Here is a 17,204-nt window from a genome sequence, read left to right on the forward strand (position 1 = left end):
GCGTGGTGCAAAAAACGAAACAAAATTTTTGTTATTTTCTGTCTAAATTTTATTTTTTCAATATCGTATCACAATTTTGGACTCAGAACAATTCCAACGAGCTCAAAACGACTTCTTTAGCTTCAGTTTTCGTGGAGTAATCATCAGTTGAAATTTTGGGGGGAGCTGAAATTCGGCCATTTTGGAAGAAAATCGACCTAAAAGCTAACTTTTAAGTTAGTGCAATTTTTTGCTTGCATTTTTCATAAAATGAAGTGCTCTCTGCTGTCGCAGAGTGCATTCAAAGAAACTTATCAAATAGATTTGAAAACTTACCTAATTAATAAGTTTATCACAACAATTAGGCTAAAAGCATCTATCAGTATCCTGGCTGGTATTCGACCATATGCCACTAACGTTGAGTGACCAGCTATCATGCCATCGATGGTCATCTAAGACACCCTGTACACGCTCCGTAGGTTTTGACCAGCCGATTTGGCCATAAAACTCATTGGGCCAAAAAAATTCTGAAAATTGTCAATTTTTCAAATTTTGTTTGAATTGCATAAATTATAACGTGAGCGTGCAAAATTTTACATGGTATAAGAGCATATTTCTACTCTCGCACGAGGCCGAGTGTTTTAAAAGTAATGTACATAGTTATATGCTAGTCAGGATATAAATGGAAGCGGAATTACTCAAATGCCTAAGGCAGAACCGCAGATTCTGTCTTTGTCTACATCGTTAAGCCCATGTCGTATGTAACGGCACAAACGCAGATTGTTATAACGTAGTCTACTGTACTCTTACGATAGATTTACTAGCCAGCAGGGGAGTTTTGTTAGGGCGAAGTGTCATTATGGCTACCTCTTTTCAACTTTCCCCCTTGACCTTTCATAAGTTGGTCCGGGAGCAACCCAGCTCTCAACCCAGTCGGATAAATATAAATTTTTATGATGCGAGCTGTTTTTTCATTGTTGTGTTCAAGGCATGTACCAAAATTAGGAAAAGGTTTAGCTATCGCTTCTCGGCCTTTTGGCTAAGATCATGTGTAGTTTCTGTTCTTGTCAGCTTAATATCTGGCATGCTGGGCATAGCCTGGCACCAATATTAAACTGATTTTTACTTCCCGAGTTAACACCGAAGCTTGCTTCAGTTGACTCACGGATTGTCCCGGTCTTACACTACCATCGGGAGCAGTCCACCTGAAAATTCTGAACCTGCAAATTATATTAATAGAGTGAAGATGTCAGTATGAAGAGTCTAATTAAGCCTGGTGAATTGCGCGAACGGCCATAACTTGCCGAAAAAACTTAAGACTTACAAATTTTTCTATTTCTATCGTAAGACCATTGTCAAATTTTGGGGGACTGAGAAAATGAACCAATTTGGTCGAACCAGTTCAAAGTTATGAGTTCTTGAAAGCTCGGTGATGCCAAAAAGTTAAGCCTAATCGAGCGTGGTGCAAAAAAGAAAATTTCAAAATTTTTGTTCTTTTCTGTCTAAATTTTATTTTTTCAATATCGTATCACAATTTTGGACTCATAACAATTCCAACGAGCCCAAAACGACTTCTTTAGCTTCAGTGTTCGTGGAGTAATCATCAGTTGAAATTTTGGGGGGAGCTGAAATTCGGCCATTTTGGAAGAAAATCGACCTAAAACCTAACTTTTAAGTTAGTGCAATTTTTTTCTTGCATTTTTCATAAAATGAGGTGCTCTCTGCTGTCGCAGAGTGCATTCAAAGAAACTTATCAAATAGATTTGAAAACTTACCTATTTAATAAGTTTATCACAACAATTAGGCTAAAAGCATCTATCAGTATCCTGGCTGGTATTCGACCATATGCCACTAACGTTGAGTGAGCAGCTATCATGCCATCGATGGTCATCTAAGACACCCTGTACACGCTCCGTAGGTTTTGACCAGCCGATTTGGCCATAAAACTCATTGGGCCAAAAAAATTCTGAAAATTGTCAATTTTTCAAATTTTGTTTGAATTGCATAAATTATAACGTGAGCGTGCAAAATTTTACATGGTATAAGAGCATATTTCTACTCTCGCGCGAGGGCGAGTGTTTTAAAAGTAATGTACATAGTTATATGCTAGTCAGGATATAAATGGAAGCGGAATTACTCAAATGCCTAAGGCAGAACCGCAGATTCTGTCTTTGTCTACATCGTTAAGCCCATGTCGTATGTAACGGCACAAACGCAGATGGTTATAACGTAGTCTACTGTACTCTTACGATAGATTTACTAGCCAGCAGGGGAGTTTTGTTAGGGCGAAGTGTCATTATGGCTACCTCTTTTCAACTTTCCCCCTTGACCTTTCATAAGTTGGTCCGGGAGCAACCCAGCTCTCAACCCAGTCGGATAAATATAAATTTTTATGATGCGAGCTGTTTTTTCATTGTTGTGTTCAAGATATGTACCAAAATTAGGAAAAAGTTTAGCTATCGCTTCTCGGCCTTTTGGCTAAGATCATGTGTAGTTTCTGTTCTTGTCAGCTTAATATCTGGCATGCTGGGCATAGCCTGGCACCAATATTAAACTGCTTTTTACTTCCCGAGTTAACACCGAAGCTTGCTTCAGTTGACTCACGGATTGTCCCGGTCTTACACTACCATCGGGAGCAGTCCACCTGAAAATTCTGAACCTGCAAATTATCTTAATAGAGTGAAGATGTCAGTATGAAGAGTCTAATTGAGCCTGGTGAATTGCGCGAACGGCCATAACTTGCCCAAAAAACTTAAGACTTCCAAATTTTTCTATTTCTATCGTAAGACCATCGTCAAATCTTGGGGGACTGAGAAAATGAACCAATTTGGTCGAACCAGTTCAAAGTTATGAGTTCTTGAAAGCTCGGTGATGCCAAAAAGTTAAGCCTAATCGAGCGTGGTGCAAAAAACGAAAATTTCAAAATTTTTGTTCTTTTTTGTCTAAATTTTATTTTTTCAATACCGTATCACAATTTTGGACTCAGAACAATTCCAACGAGCCCAAAACGACTTCTTTAGCTTCAGTGTTCGTGGAGTAATCATCAGTTGAAATTTTTGGGGGGATTTGAATTTCGGCCATTTTGGAAGAAAATCGACCTAAAACCTAACTTTTAAGTTAGTGCAATTTTTTTCTTGCATTTTTCATAAAATGGGGTGCTCTCTGCTGTCGCAGAGTGCATTCAAAGAAACTTATCAAATAGATTTGAAAACTTACCTATTTAATAAGTTTATCACAACAATTAGGCTAAAAGCATCTATCAGTATCCTGGCTGGTATTCGACCATATGCCACTAACGTTGAGTGAGCAGCTATCATGCCATCGATGGTCATCTAAGACACCCTGTACACGCTCCGTAGGTTTTGACCAGCCGATTTGGCCATAAAACTCATTGGGCCAAAAAAATTCTGAAAATTGTCAATTTTTCAAATTTTGTTTGAATTGCATAAATTATAACGTGAGCGTGCAAAATTTTACATGGTATAAGAGCATATTTCTACTCTCGCGCGAGGGCGAGTGTTTTAAAAGTAATGTACATAGTTATATGCTAGTCAGGATATAAATGGAAGCGGAATTACTCAAATGCCTAAGGCAGAACCGCAGATTCTGTCTTTGTCTACATCGTTAAGCCCATGTCGTATGTAACGGCACAAACGCAGATGGTTATAACGTAGTCTACTGTACTCTTACGATAGATTTACTAGCCAGCAGGGGAGTTTTGTTAGGGCGAAGTGTCATTATGGCTACCTCTTTTCAACTTTCCCCCTTGACCTTTCATAAGTTGGTCCGGGAGCAACCCAGCTCTCAACCCAGTCGGATAAATATAAATTTTTATGATGCGAGCTGTTTTTTCATTGTTGTGTTCAAGGCATGTACCAAAATTAGGAAAAGGTTTAGCTATCGCTTCTCGGCCTTTTGGCTAAGATCATGTGTAGTATCTGTTTTTGTCAGCTAAATATCTGGCATGCTGGGCATAGCCTGGCACCAATATTAAACTGATTTTTACTTCCCGAGTTAACACCGAAGCTTGCTTCAGTTGACTCACGGATTGTCCTGGTCTTACACTACCATCGGGAGCAGTCCACCTGAAAATTCTGAACCTGCAAATTATCTTAATAGAGTGAAGATGTCAGTATGAAGAGTCTAATTGAGACTGGTGAATTGCGCGAACGGCCATAACTTGCCCAAAAAACTAAAGACTTCCAAATTTTTCTATTTCTATCGTAAGACCATCGTCAAATCTTGGGGGACTGAGAAAATGAACCAATTTGGTCGAACCAGTTCAAAGTTATGAGTTCTTGAAAGCTCGGTGATGCCAAAAAGTTAAGCCTAATCGAGCGTGGTGCAAAAAACGAAAATTTCAAAATTTTTGTTCTTTTCTGTCTAAATTTTATTTTTTCAATATCGTATCACAATTTTGGACTCAGAACAATTCCAACGAGCCCAAAACGACTTCTTTAGCTTCAGTGTTCGTGGAGTAATCATCAGTTGAAATTTTGGGGGGAGCTGAAATTCGGCCATTTTGGAAGAAAATCGACCTAAAACCTAACTTTTAAGTTAGTGCAATTTTTTTCTTGCATTTTTCATAAAATGGGGTGCTCTCTGCTGTCGCAGAGTGCATTCAAAGAAACTTATCAAATAGATTTGAAAACTTACCTATTCATTAAGTTTATCACAACAATTAGGCTAAAAGCATCTATCAGTATCCTGGCTCGTATTCGACCATATGCCACTAACGTTGAGTGAGCAGCTATCATGCCATCGATGGTCATCTAAGACACCCTGTACACGCTCCGTAGGTTTTGACCAGCCGATTTGGCCATAAAACTCATTGGGCCAAAAAAATTCTGAAAATTGTCAATTTTTCAAATTTTGTTTGAATTGCATAAATTATAACGTGAGCGTGCAAAATTTTACATGGTATAAGAGCATATTTCTACTCTCGCGCGAGGGCGAGTGTTTTAAAAGTAATGTACATAGTTATATGCTAGTCAGGATATAAATGGAAGCGGAATTACTCAAATGCCTAAGGCAGAACCGCAGATTCTGTCTTTGTCTACATCGTTAAGCCCATGTCGTATGTAACGGCACAAACGCAGATGGTTATAACGTAGTCTACTGTACTGTTACGATAGATTTACTAGCCAGCAGGGGAGTTTTGTTAGGGCGAAGTGTCATTATGGCTACCTCTTTTCAACTTTCCCCCTTGACCTTTCATAAGTTGGTCCGGGAGCAACCCAGCTCTCAACCCAGTCGGATAAATATAAATTTTTATGATGCGAGCTGTTTTTTCATTGTTGTGTTCAAGGCATGTACCAAAATTAGGAAAAGGTTTAGCTATCGCTTCTCGGCCTTTTGGCTAAAATCATGTGTAGTATCTGTTCTTGTCAGCTTAATATCTGGCATGCTGGGCATAGCCTGGCACCAATAATAAACTGATTTTTACTTCCCGAGTTAACACCGAAGCTTGCTTCAGTTGACTCACGGATTGTCTCGGTCTTACACTACCATCGGGAGCAGTCCACCTGAAAATTCTGAACCTGCAAATTATCTTAATAGAGTGAAGATGTCAGTATGAAGAGTCTAATTGAGCCTGGTGAATTGCGCGAACGGCCATAACTTGCCCAAAAAACTTAAGACTTCCAAATTATTCTATTTCTATCGTAAGACCATCGTCAAATCTTGGGGGACTGAGAAAATGAACCAATTTGGTCGAACCAGTTCAAAGTTATGAGTTCTTGAAAGCTCGGTGATGCCAAAAAGTTAAGCCTAATCGAGCGTGGTGCAAAAAACGAAAATTTCAAAATTTTTGTTCTTTTCTGTCTAAATTTTATTTTTTCATTATCGTATCACAATTTTGGACTCAGAACAATTCCAACGAGCCCAAAACGACTTCTTTAGCTTCAGTGTTCGTGGAGTAATCATCAGTTGAAATTTTGGGGCGAGCTGAAATTCGGCCATTTTGGAAGAAAATCGACCTAAAACCTAACTTTTAAGTTAGTGCAATTTTTTTCTTGCATTTTTCATAAAATGGGGTGCTCTCTGCTGTCGCAGAGTGCATTCAAAGAAACTTATCAAATAGATTTGAAAACTTACCTATTCAATAAGTTTATCACAACAATTAGGCTAAAAGCATCTATCAGTATCCTGGCTCGTATTCGACCATATGCCACTAACGTTGAGTGAGCAGCTATCATGCCATCGATGGTCATCTAAGACACCCTGTACACGCTCCGTAGGTTTTGACCAGCCGATTTGGCCATAAAACTCATTGGGCCAAAAAAATTCTGAAAATTGTCAATTTTTCAAATTTTGTTTGAATTGCATAAATTATAACGTGAGCGTGCAAAATTTTACATGGTATAAGAGCATATTTCTACTCTCGCGCGAGGGCGAGTGTTTTAAAAGTAATGTACATAGTTATATGCTAGTCAGGATATAAATGGAAGCGGAATTACTCAAATGCCTAAGGCAGAACCGCAGATTCTGTCTTTGTCCACATCGTTAAGCCCATGTCGTATGTAACGGCACAAACGCAGATGGTTATAACGTAGTCTACTGTACTCTTACGATAGATTTACTAGCCAGCAGGGGAGTTTTGTTAGGGCGAAGTGTCATTATGGCTACCTCTTTTCAACTTTCCCCCTTGACCTTTCATAAGTTGGTCCGGGAGCAACCCAGCTCTCAACCCAGTCGGATAAATATAAATTTTTATGATGCGAGCTGTTTTTTCATTGTTGTGTTCAAGGCATGTACCAAAATTAGGAAAAGGTGTAGCTATCGCTTCTCGGCCTTTTGGCTAAGATCATGTGTAGTATCTGTTTTTGTCAGCTAAATATCTGGCATGCTGGGCATAGCCTGGCACCAATATTAAACTGATTTTTACTTCCCGAGTTAACACCGAAGCTTGCTTCAGTTGACTCACGGATTGTCCTGGTCTTACACTACCATCGGGAGCAGTCCACCTGAAAATTCTGAACCTGCAAATTATCTTAATAGAGTGAAGATGTCAGTATGAAGAGTCTAATTGAGACTGGTGAATTGCGCGAACGGCCATAACTTGCCCAAAAAACTAAAGACTTCCAAATTTTTCTATTTCTATCGTAAGACCATCGTCAAATCTTGGGGGACTGAGAAAATGAACCAATTTGGTCGAACCAGTTCAAAGTTATGAGTTCTTGAAAGCTCGGTGATGCCAAAAAGTTAAGCCTAATCGAGCGTGGTGCAAAAAACGAAAATTTCAAAATTTTTGTTCTTTTCTGTCTAAATTTTATTTTTTCAATATCGTATCACAATTTTGGACTCAGAACAATTCCAACGAGCCCAAAACGACTTCTTTAGCTTCAGTGTTCGTGGAGTAATCATCAGTTGAAATTTTGGGGGGAGCTGAAATTCGGCCATTTTGGAAGAAAATCGACCTAAAACCTAACTTTTAAGTTAGTGCAATTTTTTTCTTGCATTTTTCATAAAATGGGGTGCTCTCTGCTGTCGCAGAGTGCATTCAAAGAAACTTATCAAATAGATTTGAAAACTTACCTATTCATTAAGTTTATCACAACAATTAGGCTAAAAGCATCTATCAGTATCCTGGCTCGTATTCGACCATATGCCACTAACGTTGAGTGAGCAGCTATCATGCCATCGATGGTCATCTAAGACACCCTGTACACGCTCCGTAGGTTTTGACCAGCCGATTTGGCCATAAAACTCATTGGGCCAAAAAAATTCTGAAAATTGTCAATTTTTCAAATTTTGTTTGAATTGCATAAATTATAACGTGAGCGTGCAAAATTTTACATGGTATAAGAGCATATTTCTACTCTCGCGCGAGGGCGAGTGTTTTAAAAAAAATGTACATAGTTATATGTTAGTCAGGATATAAATGGAAGCGGAATTACTCAAATGCCTAAGGCAGAACCGCAGATTCTGTCTTTGTCTACATCGTTAAGCCCATGTCGTATGTAACGGCACAAACGCAGATGGTTATAACGTAGTCTACTGTACTGTTACGATAGATTTACTAGCCAGCAGGGGAGTTTTGTTAGGGCGAAGTGTCATTATGGCTACCTCTTTTCAACTTTCCCCCTTGACCTTTCATAAGTTGGTCCGGGAGCAACCCAGCTCTCAACCCAGTCGGATAAATATAAATTTTTATGATGCGAGCTGTTTTTTCATTGTTGTGTTCAAGGCATGTACCAAAATTAGGAAAAGGTTTAGCTATCGCTTCTCGGCCTTTTGGCTAAAATCATTTGTAGTATCTGTTCTTGTCAGCTTAATATCTGGCATGCTGGGCATAGCCTGGCACCAATAATAAACTGATTTTTACTTCCCGAGTTAACACCGAAGCTTGCTTCAGTTGACTCACGGATTGTCTCGGTCTTACACTACCATCGGGAGCAGTCCACCTGAAAATTCTGAACCTGCAAATTATCTTAATAGAGTGAAGATGTCAGTATGAAGAGTCTAATTGAGCCTGGTGAATTGCGCGAACGGCCATAACTTGCCCAAAAAACTTAAGACTTCCAAATTTTTCTATTTCTATCGTAAGACCATCGTCAAATCTTGGGGGACTGAGAAAATGAACCAATTTGGTCGAACCAGTTCAAAGTTATGAGTTCTTGAAAGCTCGGTGATGCCAAAAAGTTAAGCCTAATCGAGCGTGGTGCAAAAAACGAAAATTTCAAAATTTTTGTTCTTTTCTGTCTAAATTTTATTTTTTCAATATCGTATCACAATTTTGGACTCAGAACAATTCCAACGAGCCCAAATCGACTTGTTTAGCTTCAGTGTTCGTGGAGTAATCATCAGTTGAAATTTTGGGGCGAGCTGAAATTCGGCCATTTTGGAAGAAAATCGACCTAAAACCTAACTTTTAAGTTAGTGCAATTTTTTTCTTGCATTTTTCAATAAATGGGGTGCTCTCTGCTGTCGCAGAGTGCATTCAAAGAAACTTATCAAATAGATTTGAAAACTTACCTATTCAATAAGTTTATCACAAAAATTAGGCTAAAAGCATCTAACAGTATCCTGGCTCGTATTCGACCATATGCCACTAACGTTGAGTGAGCAGCTATCATGCCATCGATGGTCATCTAAGACACCCTGTACACGCTCCGTAGGTTTTGACCAGCCGATTTGGCCATAAAACTCATTGGGCCAAAAAAATTCTGAAAATTGTCAATTTTTCAAATTTTGTTTGAACTGCATAAATTATAACGTGAGCGTGCAAAATTTTACATGGTATAAGAGCATATTTCTACTCTCGCGCGAGGGCGAGTGTTTTAAAAGTAATGTACATAGTTATATGCTAGTCAGGATATAAATGGAAGCGGAATTACTCAAATGCCTAAGGCAGAACCGCAGATTCTGTCTTTGTCTACATCGTTAAGCCCATGTCGTATGTAACGGCACAAACGCAGATGGTTATAACGTAGTCTACTGTACTGTTACGATAGATTTACTAGCCAGCAGGGGAGTTTTGTTAGGGCGAAGTGTCATTATGGCTACCTCTTTTCAACTTTCCCCCTTGACCTTTCATAAGTTGGTCCGGGAGCAACCCAGCTCTCAACCCAGTCGGATAAATATAAATTTTTATGATGCGAGCTGTTTTTTCATTGTTGTGTTCAAGGCATGTACCAAAATTAGGAAAAGGTTTAGCTATCGCTTCTCGGCCTTTTGGCTAAGATCATGTGTAGTATCTGTTCTTGTCAGCTTAATATCTGGCATGCTGGGCATAGCCTGGCACCAATATTAAACTGATTTTTACTTCCCGAGTTAACACCGAAGCTTGCTTCAGTTGACTCACGGATTGTCTCGGTCTTACACTACCATCGGGAGCAGTCCACCTGAAAATTTTGAACCTGCAAATTATCTTAATAGAGTGAAGATATCAGTATGAAGAGTCTAATTGAGCCTGGTGAATTGCGCGAACGGCCATAACTTGCCCAAAAAACTTAAGACTTCCAAATTTTTCTATTTCTATCGTAAGACCATCGTCAAATCTTGGGGGACTGAGAAAATGAACCAATTTGGTCGAACCAGTTCAAAGTTATGAGTTCTTGAAAGCTCGGTGATGCCAAAAAGTTAAGCTAAAATGGGGTGCTCTCTGCTGTCGCAGAGTGCATTCAAAGAAACTTATCAAATAGATTTGAAAACTTACCTATTCAATAAGTTTATCACAACAATTAGGCTAAAAGCATCTATCAGTATCCTGGCTCGTATTCGACCATATGCCACTAACGTTGAGTGAGCAGCTATCATGCCATCGATGGTCATCTAAGACACCCTGTACACGCTCCGTAGGTTTTGACCAGCCGATTTGGCCATAAAACTCATTGGGCCAAAAAAATTCTGAAAATTGTCAATTTTTCAAATTTTGTTTGAATTGCATAAATTATAACGTGAGCGTGCAAAATTTTACATGGTATAAGAGCATATTTCTACTCTCGCGCGAGGGCGAGTGTTTTAAAAGTAATGTACATAGTTATATGCTAGTCAGGATATAAATGGAAGCGGAATTACTCAAATGCCTAAGGCAGAACCGCAGATTCTGTCTTTGTCTACATCGTTAAGCCCATGTCGTATGTAACGGCACAAACGCAGATGGTTATAACGTAGTCTACTGTACTGTTACGATAGATTTACTAGCCAGCAGGGGAGTTTTGTTAGGGCGAAGTGTCATTATGGCTACCTCTTTTCAACTTTCCCCCTTGACCTTTCATAAGTTGGTCCGGGAGCAACCCAGCTCTCAACCCAGTCGGATAAATATAAATTTTTATGATGCGAGCTGTTTTTTCATTGTTGTGTTCAAGGCATGTACCAAAATTAGGAAAAGGTTTAGCTATCGCTTCTCGGCCTTTTGGCTAAGATCATGTGTAGTATCTGTTCTTGTCAGCTTAATATCTGGCATGCTGGGCATAGCCTGGCACCAATATTAAACTGATTTTTACTTCCCGAGTTAACACCGAAGCTTGCTTCAGTTGACTCACGGATTGTCTCGGTCTTACACTACCATCGGGAGCAGTCCACCTGAAAATTCTGAACCTGCAAATTATCTTAATAGAGTGAAGATGTCAGTATGAAGAGTCTAATTGAGCCTGGTGAATTGCGCGAACGGCCATAACTTGCCCAAAAAACTTAAGACTTCCAAATTTTTCTATTTCTATCGTAAGACCATCGTCAAATCTTGGGGGACTGAGAAAATGAACCAATTTGGTCGAACCAGTTCAAAGTTATGAGTTCTTGAAAGCTCGGTGATGCCAAAAAGTTAAGCTAAAATGGGGTGCTCTCTGCTGTCGCAGAGTGCATTCAAAGAAACTTATCAAATAGATTTGAAAACTTACCTATTCAATAAGTTTATCACAACAATTAGGCTAAAAGCATCTATCAGTATCCTGGCTCGTATTCGACCATATGCCACTAACGTTGAGTGAGCAGCTATCATGCCATCGATGGTCATCTAAGACACCCTGTACACGCTCCGTAGGTTTTGACCAGCCGATTTGGCCATAAAACTCATTGGGCCAAAAAAATTCTGAAAATTGTCAATTTTTCAAATTTTGTTTGAATTGCATAAATTATAACGTGAGCGTGCAAAATTTTACATGGTATAATAGCATATTTCTACTCTCGCGCGAGGGCGAGTGTTTTAAAAGTAATGTACATAGTTATATGCTAGTCAGGATATAAATGGAAGCGGAATTATTCAAATGCCTAAGGCAGAACCGCAGATTCTGTTTTTGTCTACATCGTTAAGCCCATGTCGTATGTAATGGCACAAACGCAGATGGTTATAACGTAGTCTACTGTACTGTTACGATAGATTTACTAGCCAGCAGGGGAGTTTTGTTAGGGCGAAGTGTCATTATGGCTACCTCTTTTCAACTTTCCCCCTTGACCTTTCATAAGTTGGTCCGGGAGCAACCCAGCTCTCAACCCAGTCGGATAAATATAAATTTTTATGATGCGAGCTGTTTTTTCATTGTTGTGTTCAAGGCATGTACCAAAATTAGGAAAAGGTTTAGCTATCGCTTCTCGCCCTTTTGGCTAAGATCATGTGTAGTATCTGTTCTTGTCAGCTTAATATCTGGCATGCTGGGCATAGCCTGGCACCAATATTAAACTGATTTTTACTTCCCGAGTTAACACCGAAGCTTGCTTCAGTTGACTCACGGATTGTCTCGGTCTTACACTACCATCGGGAGCAGTCCACCTGAAAATTCTGAACCTGCAAATTATCTTAATAGAGTGAAGATGTCAGTATGAAGAGTCTAATTGAGCCTGGTGAATTGCGCGAACGGCCATAACTTGCCCAAAAAACTTAAGACTTCCAAATTTTTCTATTTCTATCGTAAGACCATCGTCAAATCTTGGGGGACTGAGAAAATGAACCAATTTGGTCGAACCAGTTCAAAGTTATGAGTTCTTGAAAGCTCGGTGATGCCAAAAAGTTAAGCTAAAATGGGGTGCTCTCTGCTGTCGCAGAGTGCATTCAAAGAAACTTATCAAATAGATTTGAAAACTTACCTATTCAATAAGTTTATCACAACAATTAGGCTAAAAGCATCTATCAGTATCCTGGCTCGTATTCGACCATATGCCACTAACGTTGAGTGAGCAGCTATCATGCCATCGATGGTCATCTAAGACACCCTGTACACGCTCCGTAGGTTTTGACCAGCCGATTTGGCCATAAAACTCATTGGGCCAAAAAAATTCTGAAAATTGTCAATTTTTCAAATTTTGTTTGAATTGCATAAATTATAACGTGAGCGTGCAAAATTTTACATGGTATAATAGCATATTTCTACTCTCGCGCGAGGGCGAGTGTTTTAAAAGTAATGTACATAGTTATATGCTAGTCAGGATATAAATGGAAGCGGAATTATTCAAATGCCTAAGGCAGAACCGCAGATTCTGTCTTTGTCTACATCGTTAAGCCCATGTCGTATGTAACGGCACAAACGCAGATGGTTATAACGTAGTCTACTGTACTGTTACGATAGATTTACTAGCCAGCAGGGGAGTTTTGTTAGGGCGAAGTGTCATTATGGCTACCTCTTTTCAACTTTCCCCCTTGACCTTTCATAAGTTGGTCCGGGAGCAACCCAGCTCTCAACCCAGTCGGATAAATATAAATTTTTATGATGCGAGCTGTTTTTTCATTGTTGTGTTCAAGGCATGTACCAAAATTAGGAAAAAGTTTAGCTATCGCTTCTCGCACTTTTGGCTAAGATCATGTGTAGTATCTGTTCTTGTCAGCTTAATATCTGGCATGCTGGGCATAGCCTGGCACCAATATTAAACTGATTTTTACTTCCCGAGTTAACACCGAAGCTTGCTTCAGTTGACTCACGGATTGTCTCGGTCTTACACTACCATCGGGAGCAGTCCACCTGAAAATTCTGAACCTGCAAATTATCTTAATAGAGTGAAGATGTCAGTATGAAGAGTCTAATTGAGCCTGGTGAATTGCGCGAACGGCCATAACTTGCCCAAAAAACTTAAGACTTCCAAATTTTTCTATTTCTATCGTAAGACCATCGTCAAATCTTGGGGGACTGAGAAAATGAACCAATTTGGTCGAACCAGTTCAAAGTTATGAGTTCTTGAAAGCTCGGTGATGCCAAAAAGTTAAGCCTAATCGAGCGTGGTGCAAAAAACGAAAATTTCAAAATTTTTGTTCTTTTCTGTCTAAATTTTATTTTTTCAATATCGTATCACAATTTTGGACTCAGAACAATTCCAACGAGCCCAAAACGACTTCTTTAGCTTCAGTGTTCGTGGAGTAATCATCAGTTGAAGTTTTGGGGGGAGCTGAAATTCGGCCATTTTGGAAGAAAATCGACCTAAAACCTAACTTTTAAGTTAGTGCAATTTTTTTCTTGCATTTTTCATAAAATGGGGTGCTCTCTGCTGTCGCAGAGTGCATTCAAAGAAACTTATCAAATAGATTTGAAAACTTACCTATTTAATAAGTTTATCACAACAATTAGGCTAAAAGCATCTATCAGTATCCTGGCTGGTATTCGACCATATGCCACTAACGTTGAGTGAGCAGCTATCATGCCATCGATGGTCATCTAAGACACCCTGTACACGCTCCGTAGGTTTTGACCAGCCGATTTGGCCATAAAACTCATTGGGCCAAAAAAATTCTAAAAATTGTCAATTTTTCAAATTTTGTTTGAATTGCATAAATTATAACGTGAGCGTGCAAAATTTTACATGGTATAAGAGCATATTTCTACTCTCGCGCGAGGGCGAGTGTTTTAAAAGTAATGTACATAGTTATATGCTAGTCAGGATATAAATGGAAGCGGAATTACTCAAATGCCTAAGGCAGAACCGCAGATTCTGTCTTTGTCTACATCGTTAAGCCCATGTCGTATGTAACGGCAGAAACGCAGATGGTTATAACGTAGTCTACTGTACTCTTACGATTATTTTACTAGCCAGCAGGGGAGTTTTGTTAGGGCGAAGTGTCATTATGGCTACCTCTTTTCAACTTTCCCCCTTGACCTTTCATAAGTTGGTCCGGGAGCAACCCAGCTCTCAACCCAGTCGGATAAATATAAATTTTTATGATGCGAGCTGTTTTTTCATTGTTGTGTTCAAGGCATGTACCAAAATTAGGAAAAAGTTTAGCTATCGCTTCTCGGCCTTTTGGCTAAGATCATGTGTAGTATCTGTTTTTGTCAGCTTAATATCTGGCATGCTGGGCATAGCCTGGCACCAATATTAAACTGATTTTTACTTCCCGAGTTAACACCGAAGCTTGCTTCAGTTGGCTCACGGATTGTCTCGGTCTTACACTACCATCGGGAGCAGTCCACTTGAAAATTCTGAACCTGCAAATTATCTTAATAGAGTGAAGATGTCAGTATGAAGAGTCTAATTGAGCCTGGTGAATTGCGCGAACGGCCATAACTTGCCCAAAAAACTTAAGACTTCCAAATTTTTCTATTTCTATCGTAAGACCATCGTCAAATCTTGGGGGACTGAGAAAATGAACCAATTTGGTCGAACCAGTTCAAAGTTATGAGTTCTTGAAAGCTCGGTGATGCCAAAAAGTTAAGCCTAATCGAGCGTGGTGCAAAAAACGAAAATTTCAAAATTTTTGTTCTTTTCTGTCTAAATTTTATTTTTTCAATATCGTATCACAATTTTGGACTCAGAACAATTCCAACGAGCCCAAAACGACTTCTTTAGCTTCAGTGTTCGTGGAGTAATCATCAGTTGAAATTTTGGGGGGAGCTGAAATTCGGCCATTTTGGAAGAAAATCGACCTAAAACCTAACTTTTAAGTTAGTGCAATTTTTTTCTTGCATTTTTCATAAAATGGGGTGCTCTCTGCTGTCGCAGAGTGCATTCAAAGAAACTTATCAAATAGATTTGAAAACTTACCTATTTAATAAGTTTATCACAACAATTAGGCTAAAAGCATGTATCAGTATCCTGGCTGGTATTCGACCATATGCCACTAACGTTGAGTGAGCGGCTATCATGCCATAGATGGTCATCTAAGACACCCTGTACACGCTCCGTAGGTTTTGACCAGCCGATTTGGCCATAAAACTCATTGGGCCAAAAAAATTCTGAAAATTGTCAATTTTTCAAATTTTGTTTGAATTGCATAAATTATAACGTGAGCGTGCAAAATTTTACATGGTATAAGAGCATATTTCTACTCTCGCGCGAGGGCGAGTGTTTTAAAAGTAATGTACATAGTTATATGCTAGTCAGGATATAAATGGAAGCGGAATTACTCAAATGCCTAAGGCAGAACCGGAGATTCTGTCTTTGTCTACATCGTTAAGCCCATGTCGTATGTAACGGCACAAACGCAGATGGTTATAACGTAGTCTACTGTACTCTTACGATAGATTTACTAGCCAGCAGGGGAGTTTTGTTAGGGCGAAGTGTCATTATGGCTACCTCTTTTCAACTTTCCCCCTTGACCTTTCATAAGTTGGTCCGGGAGCAACCCAGCTCTCAACCCAGTCGGATAAATATAAATTTTTATGATGCGAGCTGTTTTTTCATTGTTGTGTTCAAGGCATGTACCAAAATTAGGAAAAAATTTAGCTATCGCTTCTCGGCCTTTTGGCTAAGATCATGTGTAGTATCTGTTTTTGTCAGCTTAATATCTGGCATGCTGGGCATAGCCTGGCACCAATATTAAACTGATTTTTACTTCCCGAGTTAACACCGAAGCTTGCTTCAGTTGACTCACGGATTATCCCGGTCTTACACTACCATCGGGAGCAGTCCACCTGAAAATTCTGAACCTGCAAATTATCTTAATAGAGTGAAGATGTCAGTATGAAGAGTCTAATTGAGCCTGGTGAATTGCGCGAACGGCCATAACTTGCCCAAAAAACTTAAGACTTCCAAATTTTTCTATTTCTATCGTAAGACCATCGTCAAATCTTGGGGGACTGAGAAAATGAACCAATTTGGTCGAACCAGTTCAAAGTTATGAGTTCTTGAAAGCTCGGTGATGCCAAAAAGTTAAGCCTAATCGAGCGTGGTGCAAAAAACGAAAATTTCAAAATTTTTGTTCTTTTCTGTCTAAATTTTATTTTTTCAATATCGTATCACAATTTTGGACTCAGAGCAATTCCAACGAGCCCAAAACGACTTCTTTAGCTTCAGTGTTCGTGGAGTAATCATCAGTTGAAATTTTGGGGGGAGCTGAAATTCGGCCATTTTAGAAGAAAATCGACCTAAAACCTAACTTTTAAGTTAGTGCAATTTTTTTCTTGCATTTTTCATAAAATGGGGTGCTCTCTGCTGTCGCAGAGTGCATTCAAAGAAACTTATCAAATAGATTTGAAAACTTACCTATTTAATAAGTTTATCACAACAATTAGGCTAAAAGCATCTATCAGTATCCTGGCTGGTATTCGACCATATGCCACTAACGTTGAGTGAGCGGCTATCATGCCATAGATGGTCATCTAAGACACCCTGTACACGCTCCGTAGGTTTTGACCAGCCGATTTAGCCATAAAACTCATTGGGCCAAAAAAATTCTGAAAATTGTCAATTTTTCAAATTTTGTTTGAATTGCATAAATTATAACGTGAGCGTGCAAAATTTCACATGGTATAAGAGCATATTTCTACTCTCGCGCGAGGGCGAGTGTTTTAAAAGTAATGTACATACTTATATGCTAGTCAGGATATAAATGGAAGCGGAATTACTCAAATGCCTAAGGCAGA

The 17,204-nt window shown here is 39.2% G+C and overlaps 12 non-coding genes across 12 annotated transcripts; all 12 read left to right on the forward strand.

Moving 5' to 3' along the window:
- The first annotated feature begins 998 nt into the window (after positions 1–998).
- Positions 999–1,189, forward strand: LOC134849554 (U2 spliceosomal RNA). Its single transcript, XR_010163570.1, has one exon. It is a non-coding gene; the product is annotated as a U2 spliceosomal RNA (small nuclear RNA).
- A 1,248-nt stretch (positions 1,190–2,437) lies between these two features.
- Positions 2,438–2,628, forward strand: LOC134849629 (U2 spliceosomal RNA). The gene has a single exon (XR_010163643.1). It is a non-coding gene; the product is annotated as a U2 spliceosomal RNA (small nuclear RNA).
- Positions 2,629–3,878: 1,250 nt separating this feature from the next.
- On the forward strand, positions 3,879–4,069 carry LOC134849671 (U2 spliceosomal RNA). Its single transcript, XR_010163684.1, has one exon. It is a non-coding gene; the product is annotated as a U2 spliceosomal RNA (small nuclear RNA).
- A 1,249-nt stretch (positions 4,070–5,318) lies between these two features.
- On the forward strand, positions 5,319–5,509 carry LOC134849688 (U2 spliceosomal RNA). Its single transcript, XR_010163700.1, has one exon. It is a non-coding gene; the product is annotated as a U2 spliceosomal RNA (small nuclear RNA).
- A 1,249-nt stretch (positions 5,510–6,758) lies between these two features.
- LOC134849673 (U2 spliceosomal RNA) lies at positions 6,759–6,949 on the forward strand. Its single transcript, XR_010163686.1, has one exon. It is a non-coding gene; the product is annotated as a U2 spliceosomal RNA (small nuclear RNA).
- Positions 6,950–8,198: 1,249 nt separating this feature from the next.
- LOC134849739 (U2 spliceosomal RNA) lies at positions 8,199–8,389 on the forward strand. Its single transcript, XR_010163748.1, has one exon. It is a non-coding gene; the product is annotated as a U2 spliceosomal RNA (small nuclear RNA).
- A 1,249-nt stretch (positions 8,390–9,638) lies between these two features.
- On the forward strand, positions 9,639–9,829 carry LOC134849445 (U2 spliceosomal RNA). Its single transcript, XR_010163463.1, has one exon. It is a non-coding gene; the product is annotated as a U2 spliceosomal RNA (small nuclear RNA).
- Positions 9,830–10,821: 992 nt separating this feature from the next.
- On the forward strand, positions 10,822–11,012 carry LOC134849446 (U2 spliceosomal RNA). Its single transcript, XR_010163464.1, has one exon. It is a non-coding gene; the product is annotated as a U2 spliceosomal RNA (small nuclear RNA).
- A 992-nt stretch (positions 11,013–12,004) lies between these two features.
- Positions 12,005–12,195, forward strand: LOC134849669 (U2 spliceosomal RNA). Its single transcript, XR_010163682.1, has one exon. It is a non-coding gene; the product is annotated as a U2 spliceosomal RNA (small nuclear RNA).
- A 992-nt stretch (positions 12,196–13,187) lies between these two features.
- On the forward strand, positions 13,188–13,378 carry LOC134849752 (U2 spliceosomal RNA). Its single transcript, XR_010163759.1, has one exon. It is a non-coding gene; the product is annotated as a U2 spliceosomal RNA (small nuclear RNA).
- Positions 13,379–14,627: 1,249 nt separating this feature from the next.
- On the forward strand, positions 14,628–14,818 carry LOC134849633 (U2 spliceosomal RNA). The gene has a single exon (XR_010163647.1). It is a non-coding gene; the product is annotated as a U2 spliceosomal RNA (small nuclear RNA).
- A 1,249-nt stretch (positions 14,819–16,067) lies between these two features.
- On the forward strand, positions 16,068–16,258 carry LOC134849623 (U2 spliceosomal RNA). Its single transcript, XR_010163637.1, has one exon. It is a non-coding gene; the product is annotated as a U2 spliceosomal RNA (small nuclear RNA).
- Positions 16,259–17,204: the final 946 nt, after the last annotated feature.

This window comes from Symsagittifera roscoffensis, chromosome 6, assembly GCF_963678635.1.
Source record: "Symsagittifera roscoffensis chromosome 6, txSymRosc1.1, whole genome shotgun sequence".
Lineage (NCBI taxonomy): Eukaryota > Metazoa > Xenacoelomorpha > Acoela > Convolutidae > Symsagittifera > Symsagittifera roscoffensis.